Consider the following 22,065-nt stretch of genomic DNA (forward strand, 5'->3'; position numbering starts at 1 on the left):
AAAGGTAAAGTAAAAAAACCAAAACGTGATAGGCTATGTAAAGACTTACGTAGCCTATCACGGCTAGATTTTCCAAAAACACCGTGATAGGCTACGTAAATCTTTACGTAGCCTATCACAGCTGACTTTGGGGGGGGGGGAAGCACGTATGCAAATGGTGGCGCCCATGGGCGCCACCGTTTGCGTTCCTTATTTTGGCACGGGTAGTCTATGTAAAGATTTACGTAGACTACCCGTGCCAAAATAAGGAATACAAATGGAGGCGCGCATGGGCGCCGCCATTTGTGTACGTGCTTTTTTTCCCTTTTCCCCCAAAGTCAGCCATGATAGGCTACGTAAAGATTTACGTAGCCTATCACGGTGTTTTTGGAAAATCTAGTCGTGATAGGCTATGTAAATCTTTACATAGCCTATCACGTTTTGTTTTTTTTTTACTTGGAAATGGCGGCGGCAGCCAGTCGGAAGACCGGCTGCCGCCGCCGCCGCCCTGCCACCGAACAGCAACCGGGACCTGCCGCCACGAGGGACATTCGCACAAGGTAAGTCCCATCCCGGGGGGGGCGGGGGGTGTCAAGTGAATTTCTCCACCAATTTCGGGGGCAACGCATTCAGCCTCTCGGAGATTCGTGGAGAAATTCTCCAACATCCCTAGGCAGTTCCTTTATTACTCTAGGATGCATTTCAACTGGCCCTGGAGATTTGAACTCATTCAAAGTAATTAGGTGTTCCTTGACCATATGCATATCGATCTCAAGCTGCAATCCTGCCCCTTCAGTCTGTACTTCACCTTTGCCTGGGGGGTCATAGACCCTCTTTTGGGAGAAGACTGAGCTAAAGTAGGAATTGAGCACTTCTGCCTTTTCTTTGTCATCTGTTATCATTTTGCCATCCTTATTTAATAGCTGAACCACCAATTATTTCCTCTGTCTTTTACCTTGCACGTAGCTGAAGAAAGCTTTTTTGTTGCTTTTAGCTAGTGATGGCAGAGAATTCTGCCATGGACTCCAGTGAGGCCAGATTCTAAAGAATCTGCCCCCCGGAGTCCATAGCAGAACGGACCACTCACCTCCGCCACCCCACAAAGTTCATGCCAGCTAGGTCCTACCTGCCGCCGGCCGGGTCTGGGTCCGTCTGCTCATTCCACTGCCGTCCGCTGCCAGTCTGCGGATGCAAATGGCATCCGGCATACCAAACGCCATTTGCATCCCTGCTCTTTGCTGTGATAGGCTACATAAATCTTTACATAGCCTATCACGGCAAAGAGCAGGGCTGCAAATGGCACCCACTATGCCAGATGCCATTTGCCTCCACAGACCGGCAGCGGATGGAAGTTCAGCAGCAGACAGACCCGGCCGGTGGCTCTGCAGACTTGCCGTGGAACGGAGCTGGCCAGGGAGGATTCCGGGGGGAGGAATAGATCACCTCCCCCCCGCGGACCCCCCAGCAGAGTCAGGTGGGTGGGGTTCGTACACCCCTACTTTTAGCATCCCTCACGAACCTCAGCTCGTTCTCAGCTTTAGCCTTCCTGACACCATCCCTGCAATTTTGTGCTACCTGCCTGTACTCTTCCTCTATTGCTTGGCCTTCTTTCCACTTCCAGATGTGTACTTTTTTCGTTTGCAGGTCATCTCTTAGCTTTTTGAGAAGCCACATTGGCTTCTTATTTTGTCTTCCACCTTTTTTTCTTGTTGGAATTGTTTGTAATTGTGCCTTTAGATTTTCCTTTTTTTAAAACTCCCACCCAACTTGGACTCCTTTTCTCGTTAGAGTCGCTCGCTACGGGACCTTACTGATCATTGTTCTGAGTTTATTAAAATCAGCTTTCCTAAAATCCAGAGTACAGGTTTGGCTACACTCAGCTTTTGCTTCCTTTAGAACCGTGAACTCAAGTATAACATGATCGTTTTCCCTCAGAGTTCCTGTAACTGCTACTTTACTCACTAAGTCATCTCTGTTGGTTAGGATCAAGTCAAGGATAGCTGATCCTCTAGTTCCTACCTCTACTTTCTGTAGGAGGAAGTTATCTGACAGACAAGTCAGGAATTTCCTGGAGGGGCCATATTTTGCAGAATTTGTCTCCCAACAAATATTGGGGAAATTGAAGTTCCCCATTACTACCACATCATGCTTCCTTGAAACATTGGCTATTTGCTTGTCAGAAGTTTCATCCTCATCTTCTCCTTGATTGGGTGGTCGGTGGTAGACTCCAACCACCATTTTCCTTTTATTCTTTGCTCCATTTATTTTAACCCAGATGCTCTCGATGGGGCTACCAAGCTCATCCTCCTGTATTTCTGTGCAGAGATAAGTGTTTTTAACATATAGTGCATGACCCCACCTCCCTTTCTGTTTCCCCTGTTCTTTTTGAACAAGTTATGTCCTTCAATTGCTGTATTCCAGTCATGAGAGTCATCCCACCAAGTCTCAGTTATACCTATCGAGTCATAATTTCCCTCCTGTATTAAGAGTTCCAGTTCGTTCTGTTTGTTTCCCATATTCTGGGCATTAGTATATAGACATCGAAGACCATGTTCTTCATGGTCTGGCTCTCTTCCTACATGTTTGTGAAGACTGTTATTGGGTGCTATTAGAACTGTTCTCTCCGTTGCGGTGCTTGAGCCTTCATCCATTGTTACCCCCAACTTTACGTCTCCCTTCCCCGTAGGATTCAGTTTAAAGCCTTCTGATAAAATTCTTCATGCTGTGGCCAAACACATTCTTCCCAGCCTTGCCTAAGGAATGACCCTCTCTCTGCGGAAATGAAAAGTGAACAAACAACAGCTGTTCAGTTGCAGTTACTAATCTATTTTGAATATGCTGGGTGATCTTTTGCACAAAATTCAAACTTTTAAGATTTCTAAAACCAAGCTAACTTTTCCTACTAAGGCATATGTGGAAAACATTGTAAAACATACCAAGAGGATCCAATTTGAAATTCTATTATTAATGAAGAGAGGAGGAAATGAATGCAATTGTCAAAATGCAATTCACAAACTTACAGCATGTTACAAGCTGGAACTACTGATAAAGCTGTGGTTACTGATAAACAACACATCTCTACTCAGAAGCAACGGAAGCAGCCAAGTACAAGCATCCAGCTTATGGGTCATCAATTTGTTTTCATTCAAGGAAATGTAAATAAATTCTCTCTCTCTCTCTCTCTCTCTCTCACTCACACACACACACACACACACACACACCCTAATGCATTTTTAACACAACATGGGGACACAGACCTAAATGTGTTCTCTCCCCGCTTCCTGCCCTGAATTCCTCTGGTCACAAACAGGGGTAAAAAGTTTGAAAACACAATTACTTTGGCCTGGTGTAAGTCAGCCAGTCAGGAGCACAGAGGGGGAAACGGTTCTAACAAAAAATAATTGGGTAACATAGAGGGGGAAATGATTTCTTAACACATACACATGCACACACACCACAGAAAGGAATGTTTAGATTTGCCAGTGCCACATAGAGAAGGGGGACATGCACACACTGGTCTCCCTTTTATTTTTTATTTTTCTCCATGGGATTGGTGCAGAGCCCCCCATGACCCATGATTCCAGCCTCCCCTGTGTGCAAGGCTCCAGCCCCACACCAGGACTAAACTCAGGTTTAAGAATGGCTAATATTTGGCTGCAAATGTGGTATCTCTATGGTGGCACAATAATGGTGAAATCACAGAAGGGTTTTAGGCTACGTTCTATAAAACATATTTAAGTGAAATTGCAAGTGAACTTTACCAAGTTCTGTTTCCAGTGATTAAGCTTGGAAATGGATGCACTGTCAGACTGGAAACCAATGACAAAAAAAAATCATCTTGGTTATTACTTTGATCACCTTCAGCTATTCTATAATTCTTTAGCCAAGGAGGAAATCCAAATAGCAAGCCTCAAATAGCTTCCAAGATGTAATGTGCGAGTCCAGACTAACAATGAGTTTAGGGACAAAACTGCAAGGATCTATTTTATGAGCCTCCACCATGTCTGTACATCTGTTCGAAACCATTTGTTATGACCCATTTTGAATATATATATTTTTGTCCATAAATAACTGCACTAACAGTCAAGGTACAAACAGCATAAAATACACTATTAAAAAAATCTGTAAGTATTTTTCTTCCTATAACCTCTTCAGAAAGATTAAAATTTGTATGTAAGTTACAAAAATGCCAATCAGGCTTTTTTTTTTAACCCCATTTCATTCGTTATTTGTCAGAAGACTAGAACTGTAAGAGCCTCTGGTGTTGGTCACCTGCTCTCAAATCTGGACAGATATGTACAAATCCGTCTACCTCTTATGTTCAAATCAAAGCTACAATTGCAGCAACCTTCATTTCCAGACTGCTTGTATTATTTCAGCTGGCAAAGCCTGCACAGAAATTAATAATAGCTTTCCCATCTGCAAATAAAAGTGTGGCACTTTAAATTTTTGGCAGCAAACTGGCATTTTGTCATTTAATCATTTCACATCATTACACTGCAATATGCAATGTAATGATATGACACTCCTAGATGACAAACACTGGATACCTCCTGTACTGGAAGGAATAATGTAATAGGAAGGAAATTATATACTTAAGGCTGCCAGAGTTTCACTCCCACAAGTTAGGATTAAGATATTGTGTGAGAGAGCAGTTGCAAGGAGAAAAAAAGGAGAATCTCTCCTACAGATGACCTAGGTAGCCCCAGAAGTGATCACGACCTTCAAAACTAGGCACTCAGGGCCCACTCGGTGATAGAAGGCTGCTGCCTGGGATAGCACATTCCATGCTGCCTGGGGTAGCACATTCCATGAAAATGGCTGGATTCCTGCACAAACAGTAGGGATGTTGGAGAAATCTGCAACAGAATCAAATGAGATTGGATTTCTATGAATCTGACCGACGGGTTCTGCAGCGGACAGACTTTTTCCAAGTTGCATGGATTCTGCAGACTTGCGGACTGGCTTTTTTTTTTTTTTTTTTTACTTTCCATAATTTTATACAAATTTAGTTGTAGAAAACGGCATAAAAAAAAACGCCAGACGAAAATGCACATTTCCCCCTTAGCCTAAAATGGAAATGTGCATTTGGATGGGGATTTGAGCACTTGGGTGGATTTGTGCATTTGGGTGGATTTGTGCATTTGTGCAAATATGAATTTGTGTGAATTTGCATTTGCGTAAATTCAGGAAATTGGGGGAAAGCTGATTCCGTCAATGAATGGACGACAGAACGAAAGGCACATGACAACCCGCAAAACACAGATGGTATGGATCTTACAAAATCCATACATCCCTAATGGCAAGCACGGTCAAGCACCCAATGGTTCTTAGCTGGCCATAGTGGAAAACAGCACATAATCCCAGACTCACATATTGCCTTGAGCCCATCTAGCTCCCTACTAGGGTTGTTGGATCTTTCAATCTTGATCTTGCTGACATTGTCAGATTTTTAAGGTCAAGCTTGTTCTGTCCGATTTCTGTATGAGCTTGTGGATTTTTTTTCTTTTTTTAAAAAATATCTGAATGGAAATCTACACTTTTTTGTGCATGTTTCCCCTGATGTGTACATTTTTTTGTGCACATTTTTTTCAGTGTACACATTTCCCCCCCAGGTACTTTTCTCAGCTAAAATGCATTTGTCTAGTATGGTTTTCTCTCCTAAGTGAATTTTTTGTGCATTGGGAAAGCAGGAGGCCTGGACCAGTCAGAGAACTGTACAGCAGAATCTGAGTGGCCAGTACTGCATCTGCAAAACCAGGTGAGGATCTTTACATTGCTGTTACACCAGCACTGAGGAGATAGAGACTGATGGTTTTTATCATGGACCTGGTAGCTCTGCCACTTCCCGGATCTTCTCATGGCCCTGATCAAGGACTTGCCACCTCCTCCTCCTCCTGAGTAGGCCAGATAGTGGGTAGGCCTTGGATTGCCAAATAGGCACTGCACTGTCAGATCTAAGCTGTTATCACTGCTCCTGCTGAAGTCCTGGAGGTGATGAGGGAGACTCCAGAGTTGGGACAGGGTTCCTTGCAATTCCAGCCGCCTTGGATGGCTTGTCATGGAGGAGCAGCTTCTCGCTGTTTCTTGTAGGGTGTTAGCTCCTTGGGCTCCCCATCTGTGTTGTGGAGTGCTACAAGATGATGTTGCATCTCCTCTGCTGCTGCTTTGAAGGAGGTCTCATCAGGTCTGGGATCCAATCACTAATGGGTCTTAATGTGCACATACATCCAATCCGTTCATGGGGTTGGGACAGGACATGCTGACGTAATCAGTGGTGTAGCAGAGCAGGGCTTGCGAGGTTGAAATTAGGGATGGCTGGGGCACCCGATTCCAATGGGGAATCTGGGGGAACCGCCCCTGCCCGCACCCCAAGCCCTGATCGTGGGGATGTATGAAACTTTTACCTGGCTCCGTGCCAGGCAATCCGCGGTGGGGGGGAGGTGCTCCATCCTTCCCCCCGGAATCCTCGATGGGGGGGTGGTTCTCCGTCTCTCCCCCTGGAATCCTGCCCGGCCGGAATCCAAGCCACGGAGTCACCAGCCGGCTCCGGCCGCCCACAGCCGGACATCCGGCCGCTGGGCAACCCTGCAGGGACGCAAATGGCGGCTGTTGTAGCCGCCGCCATTTGCATCCCTGTATTGAGCCATGATAGGCTATTACATAGCCTATCATGGCAGGGGGGAAAAAAACCCAGCGTATGCAAATGGCAGTAGCTGCCGCCATTTGCGTACGCTGGGTCCCCCCCCCCCCCGCTGTGACAGGCTACGTAAATACGTACGTAGCCTATCACGGCCTCCGCAGGGATGCAGATGGCGTCCCTGTGTTAGCCGTGATAGGCTACGTAAGTATTTATGTAGCCCATCACGGCTATGAAGAGGAGGAAGCAAATGGTGGCCGTAGGACGGCCGCCATTCGCAAAGCAGCACGGATGGGAGCAGGTAAGTGCCCCGTTTCACGTGCCTTTCGTGGGGTGGGGGCGGCGGGGACTTTGTCCCGCGTGCCTTTCATGAGTTGGGGGGGCAGGGGCTTCGTTCCGTGATGGATTTCGGGGGGCCGAATGCACTGGCATTCGGCCTCACCGAGATCCATCGTGGAATTCTCTGACATCCCTACCTGATCGCCAAGCCCCTGCCCATGCTCACCCCTGCACGCACTCGGCAAATGGCCTGCACTCACCCCAGCAGCCTCATCAAGCTCTGCGGTCACCATTTTTTGAGAAACAAAATGGTGATCGCAAAAATGCACATATTTGCATGTGTGTGAAAATCCGCATTTTGCGATCACCATTTTATTTCTCAAAAAATGGCAACCATGGAGCTCGACAAGGCCACCAGGGTGAGTGTGGGCTGCTTGCTGAGCGTGGGAGGGGCTTGAGAGTGGTCCAGAGACCAGCAGGCAGGGGCAGGGGCTGAGTGGGCATCCACAGAACCTGGGCAGCGGAGGATTTGCACATCCCTAGTTGAAACACTGGGTCTTTTTGATCAGCAGGGACAGTGATGTCAGCTGCCACCCCCACCCTCCCCAGGCTTCCCTGTCCCCTCTGAGCTTAGCTGCAATCCTCACAGTCACTGAGGGCAGGAGGACATATTGTTGTGAGCTATCCTTGTAATGCAAAATATCTGGGGGTGGCTTAGTCTTGAATAGGCAATGAAGTCTCATTAGCTTTATAAAAGATCTGCTTAGGGTTGGCAGAGAATTTCTCCACGAATCTTCGGGAGGCCGAGTGCCAAGTGCGTTTCATTGGGGGCGGGGGCGGCAGCCGGTCTCCCGACCAGCTGCCGCTGCCGCCATTGCAAAAAAAAAAAAAGTAAAACAACAACAACACACACCCGTGATAGGCTACGTAACGATTTACGTAGCCTATCATGGCTAGATTTCCAAAGTCAGCCATGATAGGCTACGTAAATCGCCATGTAGCCTATCACAGGTGACTTTGGAAAAAAAAAAAAGTGCGTATGCAAATGGTGGCGCCCATGGGGCGCCGCATTTGCGTTCCTTATTTTGGCATGTCTAGTCTACGTAAACATTTACGTAGACTACAGCGAAAATAAGGGAACGCTATTTGCGTTTCCCTTATTTTCGCCATAGTCTACGTAAATCTTTACGCAGACTAGATGTGCCAAACTAAGGAACGCAAATGGCGGTCCCTATGGGAGCCGCCATTTGCATACGCGCTTTTTTTTTTTCAAAGTCACCCGTGATAGGCTAAGTGATGATTTACATAGCCTATCACGGCTGACTTTGGAAATCTAGCCGTGATAGGCTACGTAAATCATTACGTAGCCTATCACGGGTGTGTGTGTGTGTGTGTGTGTGTGTGTGTGTGTGTTTTTCGCGGCCGGGTAGATGGGGCGCTCCTACCCAGCCTGAATTTCACTGGCGAGGGATGGGGCGCCTCCTCCCCGGCTTGAATTTTGGCCGGGCGAGGCAGGGCACCTCCCCCCCCTTGCCTGAACTTTGGGGGGAGAACCGAAGCACCTCCCCCCCACCGCGAAGCAAGCTGCGGGACGAGGTAAGTCCCTTTCGTCCATCCCTAGATCTGCTCTTGTTGGAGATTAAAACTGCCAGAACTGATTTATTGACATTCACTGGGTTCATGTGATCACAGTGGGGGAAATAAACCATGGTTGCTTGTTTCCCTGACCATGCCTGCCAGCAGAATTTGCTTAATTACCCTCGCCATGGGTTGCCATGTCATGCAAACCCAGGCTGCATGGCTTGTTGGGGTGGGCAGCAACCTTCAAACAAGCCAGGGACTGTTGGGTTGCTGCCCACTCCCAGCAAGCCGTGTCACCCAGGTTCACATGGCACAACAAGCCACGGTAAGCTGGTCACCCACAGGAACCAGGCAAAAATGGCACCCGCTGGCACCTGGTATGACGCAACAGCCCCCATTGCTAAATCAAGCCACAGTGGGCTGTCATGTCATGCAAACTGGTCCACTGAGATGAAATATATCTCCCTGCTGCTGGGAAAAGAAACTCCTGGGAAATCTTGAACTTCTGCTTTTGGGGGACATTGCATGAGACCTTTCTCAGGCAACGTCAGGTCTCTCCAGCCAAAATGTCCAACATGCTAACCATTAGACTGCCCTTTGCCAGCTAAGACTGTTAGCACCTAATAAATCGGGTATTATTTTATGAAGTGCTGCTCTTTTGGGAGGGGTGTGTGTATTTTTATGCACACACACAGATCCACAAAACTGCTTGCATTTTTGGACTGTCCTTGGGGGTGTGACTATGTCATGATGAGTGCCTGCACTTCCAAATTTATTTGGATGGCCACAATCCCAATCCTTATCTATGTATTGATTCTATACTAGCACTGTGCTCTTCGTTTCCCTGTGAAAGAGACAGTCATTTTTCTGCCTGTTTTTTTGGGATGTTGAGAATTTCTCCAAAATCTCTCAGTGAAGGGAGTTGTTGAGAAGAGAGAAGTTGTTATCCTTCTTCATCTTCCTCCTCCTCCTCTTCTTCTTGTGAGAAGGACTTTTAATAACAACAGAGCAAAACCAAAAAATGCTTCTCTCAGTTTTCAGGCACTCAGCAGGCAGCAGCACTGGAAAGCCCCAAAAAGGAGGAAGTGTTGACTAAGTCCTCTAGGGGCTTTCCATGAAGGACAGAATGGGGAAAAATCATAAAAAGCACACACACCCCTTGGCCACTCCTTACAATAAGGTAATCACAGAAGCCCTGCACCCTGAAACATTTCTCTGAAATTCTCATCCCTTCCCACAATTTTTGGGTGCACTTTCTCCCCCCCCCCCCAGAATGGTCAAAAATAAATAGGTCAGAAATTCAGCACAGTGCTATTCTATACAGTTTAGAACAGCCTTCCCCAACCTGGTGCCCTCCAGATGCTTTGGACTTCAACTCCCATAAGCCCTGGCCATTATGTGCAATGATCAGGAATCTTGTGAGGTGTAGTCAAAACATAGAGGTTTGGGATAACTGGTTTAAAATGTCTGAAAAGGGGTTCTAGGATTCCGATATGTGTATGCACTAGGGATGTCAGAGAATTTTGCCACAAATCTCGGGGAGGCCGAATGCCAGTGCATTCAGCCCCCCGAAATCGGTGGCGAAACGGTCTGCCCCCCCGCCCCCCCGGGACGGGACTTACCTTGGGCGAATCTCCCTGGTGGCGGCGGCGGCGGCAGCTTCGGCGGCGGCACAGCGGTGGTGCGGCGGCAGTGGCTGTGGCGGCCGGTCTTCCGACCAGCTGCTGCCGCCGCCACCATTTCCAAGTTTTAAAAAAAACACAACAAAAAATGTGATAGGCTACGTAAAGATTTACGTAGCCTATCACGGCTAGATTTTTAAAAAATATTGTGATAGGCTATGTAAATGTTTATGTAGTCTATCACGGCTGAGTTAAAAAAAAAACACACCCGTGTGTACGCAAATGGCGGTGCCCATGGGCACTGCCATTTGCATTCCTTATTTTGGCATGTGTAGTCTACGTAAACATTTACGTAGTCTATGGCGAAAATAAGGGGAATGCAAATAGTGTTCCCCTTATTTTCACCGTAGCCTACGTAAATGTTTACGTAGACTACACATGCCAAAATAAGGAACGCAAATGGCGGCGCCCATGGGCGCCGCCATTTGCGTACGCATGGGTGTTTTGTTTTGTTTTGTTTTAACTCAGCCGTAATAGGCTACGTAAACATTTACGTAGCCTATCACGGCTGACTGCAGGGATGCAAACGGCGGCGGCTATGGCCGCCGCCATTTGCAGACCCAGCCGGCAGGATTCTCGGCGGGAGGGATGGGGCAACTACCCCCCACCAGAATTTCGGGGGGGAGGGACGGGATGCCTCCCCCCCAGCCAGAATTTCGGGGGGAGGGATGGAGCGCCTCCCCCCCACTGCGAATCAACTTTCGTAAAAGGTAAGGGACGTTCGTACATCCCTAGTATGCACTAGGCCAGAATGAACAAACAAACATATCTACCTAATAAATTGCCAATTATTTCAGAGAGTTGTGTTTGTTCCTTGGAACCAATAAGAAAGAAGTAGCAGACTGAACCACCTTTGTCTCCATCAATTCCTAACAGTGTATCCAGGAGTAAATGGGATTGAGCCCATATTAAGAAACTAAATGCCTTGGCAGGAGATATTTTTGGTGAAATGTACTGTGTATTTATTGTACTGTCTATGGGAACTTTAGAGGAATATTGAGAGACAACAACTCTGAAGGGAATTGCTCTTTAAATATTGACTCAGCTGGTTTTAACATTGTTATATGAACTTAAAACATGATCAATTGGTTGGGGAATTTGCTAAATCCACATTCCAAAGAGAAATGCAAGTTAAATTTATTTATTTATTTATTTCCATACCACCCAGTAATGCAAATGCTGATAACTTCAGCTTAGTCCTAATTCTGAGCAACATCCTCGTCAGTGTCAGTCTAAAGTCCAGTAGAATGCTGGAAGCTTCCCAATAGCCTTATCAAACAGAAAAATGCAGGTGCGAAGACATTTTGCTCTTGCATGAGGAGTTATCCCAGATCTAAGCTGCCTTTTCTATTCACAAAAGCATGGCTCTATTACATTTCCGCTGTTCAAACAATTTCCTTTGTTCAGCAGCTGGACTGCTGCTATCAAGAACATGTTTGTAGAAACAACCTTTATGAACAAATTCCTAAAGTGACCATGAATTTCTGTCTGCCATTGAGAGAGACGTGGAAGCCACAGTCCACCTGTTAATGACTTCTTTATTATTCTGAGGAAACAAGTCAGTAACAGGAAATAGAATTCTACCCAGGGGGTAAGTGAGAGAGCTCAGATGGATTTAAAGTGCAGCCTCTACCAGGGCGCCTTCACACATTAGATTTAAATCCTTCTTTTCTTTTTCTTTTTGAATTTTCCATGTCTGTAATGGGAATCTATCACTGTCTAGAATCTGTCTGTCTGTCTGTCTATCTATCTGCTTACCTACCTATATGTATTTCAAATATTTAGATATTTCAAATGGATATTGATTTAAATACTTATATACTATCTTTATTTATCTAAGTTCCAGGGGGGTTCACAATTACATAAAAACATATAATACAATTCAATTTTAAAAAAACATGAATACAGTACAATAATGCAACAGAATAAAAGCAATAGCTAAAACAACTACAGCAATGTTAAACCATATCACTTGCCAGCATTTTAAACTGTGTGCCTGAATAAAAAGCATATTGCTTGGTGCCTAGAAGGTAAAAATCTAGGTTCCAGGCCAGTCTCCTTGGGAAAGTCATTATATAACTGGGGCACTGCAGCCCCAAAAGGCCTTCTCTCTTGCCGTGGTCAGCTCCACCTTGGACAGAGGAGTCACATAGAGGAGGACCTCAGCAGATGAACTGGAGGTGGCATGACAAAAAAAAAAAAGAAAATGCATTCCCAAAAAGAGAACAAAAAGGGGACACAGATTTGCATGAAATATGTTAATGTATAGGTATAGAATCATAGAATAGTAGCGTTGGGGGGGGCCTACAAGGCCATCGAGTCCAACCCCCTGCTCAATGCAGGAATCCAAGTCAGAGCATCCCTGACAGATGGCTGTCCAGCCTCCTCTTGAACACCTCCAGTGCGGGAGAGCCCACCACCTCCCTAGGTAATTGGTTCCATTGTCATATTGCTCTAACAGGCAGGAGGTTTTTCCTGATGTTCAGCTGGAATCTGGTTTCCTGTAACTGGAGCCCATTATTCCATGTCCTGCATTCTGGGATGACCGAGAAGCAATCCTGTCCTTTCAAGTACTTGAAGAGTGCTATCATATCTCCCCTCAATCTTCTCTTCTCAAGGCTAACTATGCCCAGTTCTTTCAGTCTGTCTTCATAGGGCTTTGTTTCCAGTCCCCTGATCATCTTTGTTGCCCTCCTCTGAATAGGGTTGGCGGAGAATTTCTCCCTGAAACTTTGGGGGGCCGAGCGCCAACGTGTTCGGCCCCCCGAACAAGTTTCGGGGAGAAATCCTCCGAACCCCCCCGCCCCCCGCACCTCCCCCGGGACGGGACTTACCTTCGCCGAATGTCCCTCCCGGCGGCGGGTCCGGCCAGCGGTTCGGCGGGTGTTCGAGCGGGGCGGGAGCGGCAGCCGGTCTTTCGACCGGCTGCCGCCGCCGCCATTGCAATAAAAGAAAAAAAAAACGCCCCCTGATAGGCTACGTGACGATTAACGTAGCCTATCACAGCTAGATTTGCAAAGTCAGCCGTGATAGGCTACATCAATCGTCACGTAGCCTATCACGGGTGACTTAAAAAAAAAAAAAAGTGTGTACGGATAATGGCGGCCCCCATAGGGAGCTGCCATTCCCGTTCCTTATTTGGTCGCTGTAGTCTACGTAAATGTTTACGTAGACTACGGCGAAAATAAGGGCAACGCTATTTGCGTTGCCCTTATTTTCGCCGTAGTCTACGTAAACATTTACGTAGACTACAGCGACTAAATAAGGAACGCGAATGGCGGCTCCCTATGGGGGCCGCCATTAGCGTACGCGCTTTTTTCTTTTTTTTTTTAAAGTCACCCGTGATAGGCTACGTGTCGATTGACGTAGCCTATCATGGCTGACTTTGCAGATCTAGCTGTGATAGGCTACGTGAATCGTCACGTAGTCTATCAGGGGGCGTTTTTTTTGGTTTTTTTTAACTTTCGCGTTCGCGGCCGGGCGAGGCGGGAACCCTCCTCCCCGGCCTGAATTTCGGCCGGGGCGAGGCGGGAAGCCTCTCCCCTGGCCTGAACTTCGCGGGGGGAGCAGCGAAGCGCCTCCCCCCCACCGCGAACGTCCTTCGACGACAGGTAAGGGACTTTCATCCACCCCTACCTCTGAACCCTCTCCAGCTTGTCTGCATCCTTCTTAAAGTGCAGCGCCCAGAACTGGACACAGTACTCCAGATGAGGCCTAATACTCCAAATGAGGCCTGTATAGATACAGATTTCAAAATAATCAGGGGAGGCGGATGGCTCTGATTTCAGCGGGGCTTTAAATTCATTCTGGGTTTCAATCAGAACCAACCAAAACTCTAAAGGAGCTATACAAGGTGCTGAACCTATTTTGGGGATAGGGTTAAGTATCTTGGATAGCTTCTTTAGAGTTTTGGTTGGTTCTGACTGAAACCCAGAATGGATTTATAACCCCACCTAAATCAGAGCCACCAGCCTCCACTGGAAATAATTACTATAACATAAATAGAAATATAATTCATCTCAACATAGTGGGGAAAGCTGTGACCAAGTGTCCTATGTGTAGGGATGTACGAAATAACTTACCTGTTTCGTTTTGTGACATCTGCAGTGGGGGGGGAGGCACTCTGTCCCTCCCCCCGAAATCCTCGCCGGCCGGCTCCATTCCGTGGCGGCTCTGCGGAGTCGCCGTGGAGTGGAGCTGGCTGGCGAGGATTTCAAGGGGAAGGATGGAGCCCTTTTTTTGCCGTGAAAGGCTATGTAAATATTTGACAGCAATAATGATGAAGTGAATGGTGGCCACAGATGTGGCCGCCATTCGCAAAGCAGCGCGAACGGCACCAGGTAGGTGTTCCATTTCACACACCTTTCGCAGGACGGGAGGGCGGCGGGGCTTCGTTCAGCCACGGATTTCAGGGGGCCAAATGCCAATGCATTCAGCCTCACTGAGATCCGTGGTGGAATTCTCCACCATCCCTACCTGTGTGCCTGCTAAATCTGCTGTCCAGGTGCAATTGTTGCTGGACAACTTCAAGGCCTCTGCTGCTCTCCCTTCTGGTGGTTCTTTATCTTTAAACCAGATTTCGACTGGACAGCCCTTCAAATAGAGGACACCTTCAAACAGAGAACTGTCCTCTGTAAACTAAGAGACAAGGCCACCCTAGATTACCTTAGAATGCTGGGAGATTGTTATGATAATAATAGACAGTCCAGTAACTTGCGTCTCAACAGTCGTTTAGGGTTTAAGGTTAAGGACCATCACTTTGAACTGGCTTGGAAGCAAACGGGGAGCCAGAGAAGCAATTCAGAAGGCTTGTATGTACATGTGTGCTATGGACAAAATGAGCCATGCTAGTCAAAATTCTGGCAGCTGAATTCTGTACTAATGAAAGCATGTGCACATGAATGCATACTTGCAGTTTGTATCTCATATGACGATTGTTGCCACATGCGGACAAACAGCATGAGAGGCTGAAAGAAACGATTCGTGTCTTACTACTGGTGTTTAACAATTTTTTTCTGTGAATCCCAGCCTGTGGCTGGTGGGTTGAAAAAACAAGTTAGCATCCAAGAAAGGAGTTCCTGGCCCTGCCTGTTCTAACGTGGGTCTCACTTTATGCTCACTTTATTTTTAGTTTTGCATATTTAGAAATGCAACCAGGATGCATGCAGGCTGACAGACCAGAAGGCTTCAAATGCAACTAAGGGCGCAATCCTATGCAGATAGGTGGCCGCCTCCCAACTCAGAGGTGACCACCTATCCAGTGCAGGGCAGGAGAAGCATGGAGAGGATCATTCCCTCCGTGCTTCCCCTGCCCTGCATTTGCAGCTAGACGGACGATTTTGGCTGTATAGCCACGGGAAGGCGAAGCAGGGGAGGAGGCTGCCGGATGACACATAGAATCTGTCATACCGGCATTTCTGCCCTCCCCACCCCAGAACGCCCCGCGGAATGCCCCGTTTTGGCTGCTCTGCACTCCTCTTGCGAGCATGGAGCACGGGGCAGCATGGAAGGGGGGAAAGGTCAGTTCTCCAGGAACTGACCTCTGAGCGTGGGCTTCAAGGTTGGTTCCCAGAAAACCAGATATCCTATGGCCGTCTAGCCACTAACTAGCGGCCATAGGATTGCTCCCTAAGTGCTTGATCTTGCTTGGAAGAAGGTCTGAGGGGGGAATTCAGTAGCCCCACCCTCTGGCTTACAGTATTAACAGTGGACTACATTGCAGGGCTGCTGTAAGCTACCCTCAACACAGCCCTCCAACCTGCAATAGAGGCATAACATGAATTACACTGCAGGGCTGTTGTATCCTACTCTTTTGCTTCAACCTGCAGTGGGGGGTAAAAGCAATCGATAACAATACAGGTTTGTCGTAAGCAACTCTCTCGGTTCAGCCCAACCCCAGTCCCCCAATACTCAAAAACTGTATTTTAAAAATGTGTGTTTCATTGCAGTTATATAAATATAACTTTTACATTTAGGGGGTAGGAAAGTGGGTTTAGGGAAGCAAATTACGGTGTGAAGGAGAGAATATTACCTACACATTGATTTGTTTACTTCTCTTGTGAGCTGCTTTGAGCGTAATTTGGACAGCAGTATATAGGGATGGGCGAACTTATTGGAGCCCACCTCACATGCTGCTTGATGGACCCCTGCTGGCCACCCTCCCACCCCTTTTGGCTCATGAGCTGCCAAACAGTCCATAGGCACCCAGCAAGTGGCATGTGGCATCCCCGCATCCCACAAGCCACCATTTTGCATAAAAATGTCAGCTCTGCTATTTACAGAAGTCATCATTTGCGTAAAATGGTGGCCACAAAGAGCCCCATTTATGCAAAATTACAGGTGCAAATGGTCTAATTAGACCATTTACACTTGTAATTCTGTGTAAATGGAGCTATTTACAGCCACCATTGTATGCAAATGGTGACTTACTAAATAGCAGAGCCGCCATTTTTATGCAAAATGGCGGCTTGTAGACAAGTGGACACCCCCATCCTTGCCTGACTCGGCATGCACTGAGTCGGGCAAGCATGGGGATCTGCAGACTGGTGTCATGGGGCTGAGCCAGCAAGAAATTGCCAAGCCTCAAGCCCCAACTGGACTCTCGCAACATCCCTAGCAATATACAAATAAATATGATGCTGATGTCAGAAGGAAAGCAGGGACACTTCATGGGCTCTTCAGAGGAGCCAGCTCCATTGAGCTCCTCTCCCCACCCACTGTAACCGGGCAGCAGCCATTACACCAGGCTGCAGCAGAAGGGACAAAGGCACTCCATCAGCTCTACTTTAGGGATGCCCATCACTGGGAAATCCATTTCTTTTTTTGCTCAAAGGATATCTGTGGTGTGGCTGACTCAACTTAAATTTGCAGGTCGAGCCACAGGTTTTCCCAAAATTCCAGGAACTTTTTTGTGGGAGTTGTGTGTGTGTGTGTAGCCATAATTTATACAAATACAAACCTGCAATTTGCATAATTTGCATAAATTGCAGCCAAATTTGTGAGATTTGTGCAAATTAAAACATACAGAAATTCTGCAAACTGGCCCGACTCGATGCAGATCAAGTTGGGCGTCGCAGCGGCAAATGGATCAAAGTCCAGGGGGCCAAACCAAGGGAAGCCCATTGAGCTCCACCCCAAAACAAATTCCTTTGACATCCCTGCTCTTGCTAGCTTGAGAGACTGGGAAATTTTGGCCTTCCCTTGAACTGTTTATGTACCAGCTGGTCATCACAAGGGCTTTGTAACTAAAAATTAGTGCCTGAGTTCCCTTCCTTCCTTCCTTCCTTCCTCCCAATCCCTTTTCCTTTTTTGTCATGTCTTTTAGATTGTTGTTTTTTAATTGTTTGTATTTCCAAGTACAATGGAAACAAAAAAGAGAAAGGGGAAAACAACAACAACAACAACATAGCAAAAAAAAAAATAGTGTGTCCATTCACAATAACCGTTCACAGTCTTTTAGACTGTGTTTTTATTGATCTTTGTAAGCTACTCTGGGAAGCTTTTGTATTTTATGTTTAACTGAAAAGCAAGGTAAAATACCTCCAAATAAAGAATTAGGATGTGGTGTGTGTGTGTGTGTGTGTGTGTGTGTATGAGTGAACCAAAGAACTGATGGTGGGGGAGGGAATCCAGGGAAACAAAGTTACAACTGATAGATTGAATTGTTCTTTTAGTATAGGTCATGATTAGGGATGGACAGGCACCCACCTTCCAGGTTCTCCAGGCACCAGCTGAGCCCCTGCCCCTGTTTGCGCGCCCCTGACTTGCACTCACCCCCCCATGCTTGCCAAGCTGCCTGCACTCAATCGGGGCCCTCCGCGAGCACCATTTTGTGAAAAAAGTGGCAGTGGCGAATATACACACATCTAGTCTTATGCAAAATGGTGCCGTGAATGGCTCATATATGCAAGATAACAGGTGTAAATGGCTCTTGGACAGGTCCCGAGTGGGTGCAAGTGGCTCGGTGAGCACGGGGGTGGTGGTGAGTGGGGGCAGGGGCTCAGCGGGTGCAGCTTGGGGGCATGGCTGTGGGGGAGTCCGTTGGACTCCCGGACCCAATCCGGTACCCGTGCCATCCCTAGTTGTGACGTAATGCAATATCAGCAAATGCGACCTGGATTACCCCATCCCACTCACCACACAACTGATTGTATGACTGGCCCATGGGCCTCCCTCATTTAAAGGAGCAACACATCATATCCGTTTCCATAACTGCTTATGTTATGATATGTTGTTTTTACATGTAAAGCAAATTACTAATGGAACCCCATAAGGATCTTCTCCATAATATTTGGGTGTGTTTGTTAATGTGTTATAAAGTAGCCAAAGGGCTTTTGTAGTTACATATGCATCTGAATCTACAAAGTGTATTAACTTAAGTTTGAACAAGTGGCTGGAGCATCTCCTCTATGAGGGAAGGTTACAACAGCTGGGATTGTTTAGCTTGGAAAAACAGGTACGTAAGAGGAGACATGACTGAGGTGTGAAAATTATGCATGCTGTGGAGAATGTGGACAGGAAGACATTTTCCTCCCTCTCTCATAATACTAGAACCCGGGGTTATCCCATGAAGCTGATTGGTGGGAGATGCAGGACAGATAAAAGGAAGTCCTTCTTCACACAGCACATAGTTAAATGATGGAATTTGCTGCCACAAGACGTAGCAACGGCCACCACTTTGGACAGCTTTAAAAGGGGGGTCAGACAAATTCCTGGAGGAGAAGGCGATCAGTGGCTACTAGTCCTGAGGCCTTTATGCTACCTCCAGCAATCAGAGGCAGTAAGCCTATGTATACCAGTTCCTGGGGAGCATGGGTGGGAGGATGCTCTTGCACTCATGTCCTGCTTGTGGGTTTCCAGTGGGCAGTTGGTCGGCCACTGTGTGAACAGAATGCTGAGCTAGATGGACCCTTGGTCTGATCCAGGATGGCTCTTCTTATGTTCTTAAGAGTCCTTGCCTTTCTCTCTTAGCCTCCCAGGTTAACTCAGTCAAATACAGCTCCCTTGTTAAACCCATGCAACCTGGAATTTTCAGTTGACTGACATGGGATGGATTTGAATAAGTGAGTGTCTGAAAGAATGGGGGAGACTATTGAGTGACTGAATGGTCACTTCATATTTGGGGAATAAGCAGTAGGAAGAGCAGTGGTCACAGCATTGTCTCTAGAGTCCAGCCCTGTTGCCATCGTCAAAATGACTGAACTTGCTGAGGGGCAGGATTATGCCTGCCGGACCTGACCTACTTTGACCTGGCCTGCACACACTCAGCTGAAGGAGAGGGCTGGATCTACGCATGCAAAATGCTTCAGTCAGTCAGGATTTTGGAGGTGAGGAAATGGGCTTAACATGTCCAGTTCATATCCTCATTCAAACGTGCCATGAAGCTCATATAGGCATGATCTTAATAAGTTATTGTGCCTGGATTTTATTAAGTTGACTGCTGATTTTAGTGTATGGTTTAAATGGCTGTTGAGTGAGTTGTGGCCATTTTTATCCTGAGCTGTGGCCATTTTTATCCTAAGCTGAATAATGTTTTAAAGCAGGGGTGCCCAACCTTTTGGGGGGGACTTCTTTAGCTATTGCAGCTAATAACCTTTGACAGACATATGCTTCATGAACGTGTTGTCCTCTTAAAGAGTCATCTTAGCTTTTAAATTGCAATAAGTCAGAAAATTGCTCTCATATTGCCCTTATACTATTAACTTTGGCCCAGTCAAAATATTTGCTCCCAGGAGAAGAAGAGGAATTAGTCTTTAAGGGTGCAGTCCTATACATATTTAGGCAGAGAAAGGCCTACAACTCCCAGCATGTCCCAACCACCTGGCTGGAACATGCTGGGAGTTGTAGGTCTTTTCTCTGTCTAAACAGGCGTAGGATTGTACCCTAAGGGTCCATTTTTCAAGAGGTCTGAATGGACTACTTTAAGGGTGCAGTCCTATACATATTTAGGCAGAGAAAGGCCTACAACTCCCAGCATGTCCCAACCACCTGGCTGGAACATGCTGGGAGTTGTAGGCCTTTTCTCTGTCTAAACAGGCATAGGATTGTACCCTAAGGGTCCATTTTTCAAGAGGTCTGAATGGACTACTTTAAGGGTGCAGTCCTATACATATTTAGGCAGAGAAAGGCCTACAACTCCCAGCATGTCCCAACCACCTGGCTGGAACATGCTGGGAGTTGTAGGCCTTTTCTCTGTCTAAACAGGCATAGGATTGTACCCTAAGGGTCCATTTTTCAAGAGGTCTGAATGGACTACTTTAAGGGTGCAGTCCTATACATATTTAGGCAGAGAAAGGCCTACAACTCCCAGCATGTCCCAACCACCTGGCTGGAACATGCTGGGAGTTGTAGGCCTTTTCTCTGTCTAAACAGGCATAGGATTGTACCCTAAGGGTCCATTTTTCAAGAGGTCTGAATGGACTACTCCAGGACAAGCATGGGAAAAGGGTCTGCTCATTCATGAGGAAGTGGAAATGAAATTCCCACCCAGCCCTACCTGTGTGCCTGATGCTCAGTCTGCTGTCCAGGTGCTAACTAGTGATGGGGAACTTCAAGCCCTCTGCTCTCCCTTTTTGTGGCTCCAAATCTGTAAACTGGACTTTTACCGGACAGCCCTTCAAATAGAGGACATCTTCAAATATAGGACACTTTCAAATATAGCACATCTTCAAATAGAGAACTATCCTCTGACACCTCTTCAAATAGAGCACAGTCCTTTGTAAAGTGGGACACATGGCCACCCTAGACCCAGGGGGCCGGCTTTCCCTCAGGGCTATGGGTGTAGCTACTCATGCTCAGAGGTAGATGAAAATGCTTGGTGGGGAAAATGGCTGAAAAATGTACAGAGTTTTGTAAGTAACAAAAATAAGATCCATCTAGTAATTTTGGATCAGCCTTGCTAGAATGTTCATGATGGTAGTGGTGGTGAAATATGTATAAAGCTCCTAACAAAACAAACCTTACCCCCACGCCCCTCCACCAGGATGTACCTCTTTTTATTGCAAGTGTGAACCAGAAGCTAGAAGAAGTCCCAGTTTATCCAGAGCTACTTTGTTAGCACGGCTGAAAATAAAAATGTCACATTCAGTAAATCTTGGGAAGTCTGCTCCTTTAAGGCAACTCAAATCTGCCTCGCTTTTGCATTCATGGCAGAAACACCCAGCACAATTCTCTCCAATTTGATATCAATAATCCCACGTAGAAAAGAAATCATAACTCTTAACTATTATTTGAGATGACATCCACCTTTTTACTTTAAGCTGCGTTCTTTAAATATTTCTAAACTTTTCCTCTTGCTTCCAAATGCCTTGATATGAATTTGCCTGTCATCCTAGGCTGTACACAAAGAAAGACACAGACACTGAGCACAAAGATATCAGGAAGTGGTTTTCCTAGCAACAGTAATCATCAGAGAGATCCCAGAACATCCTCCCTATTCATGCTGCATTTTGTGTTTTGAATAGCACTGACAGGTGAAGTGGATTCATAGTATTTAATACAAAAAAAAAATATTGCCGTGGATTGGTATTGCACAAAAGCGAAAATATCCACACTGTTCATGAACAGAAGAATTCATTGGGCGGGTTTTTTCCCCCTCATAATGTTTCAGATTATTTACTAAGACACAATGGCAAAGGCAAACACTCTAATTTATTGACCAAATAAATAATCTAACTGGTACGGTAGAAGAAATGGTGCTCAAACGTGTCTGTGTGTATGTATAATATTTGCCCTTGATTCTAATTGGTCTGTACTTCTGTATAGGAATTTGAACATTTGTTCAAGGTCTAAGATGTGGGGAAGGGAGAAGCCATTGGCGGGAGGGGGGGGACTTGATTTGTTGGAATGATCTATCACAGCGAGTTATCAAGTTTCCTTGATTAGAGAAGATCAGTAATGGGGGAG

This window comes from Heloderma suspectum, chromosome 4 (genome assembly GCF_057233095.1).
Source record: "Heloderma suspectum isolate Gila_16-S chromosome 4, 16-S_ref, whole genome shotgun sequence".
In the NCBI taxonomy this organism is placed as follows: Eukaryota; Metazoa; Chordata; class Lepidosauria; order Squamata; family Helodermatidae; genus Heloderma; species Heloderma suspectum.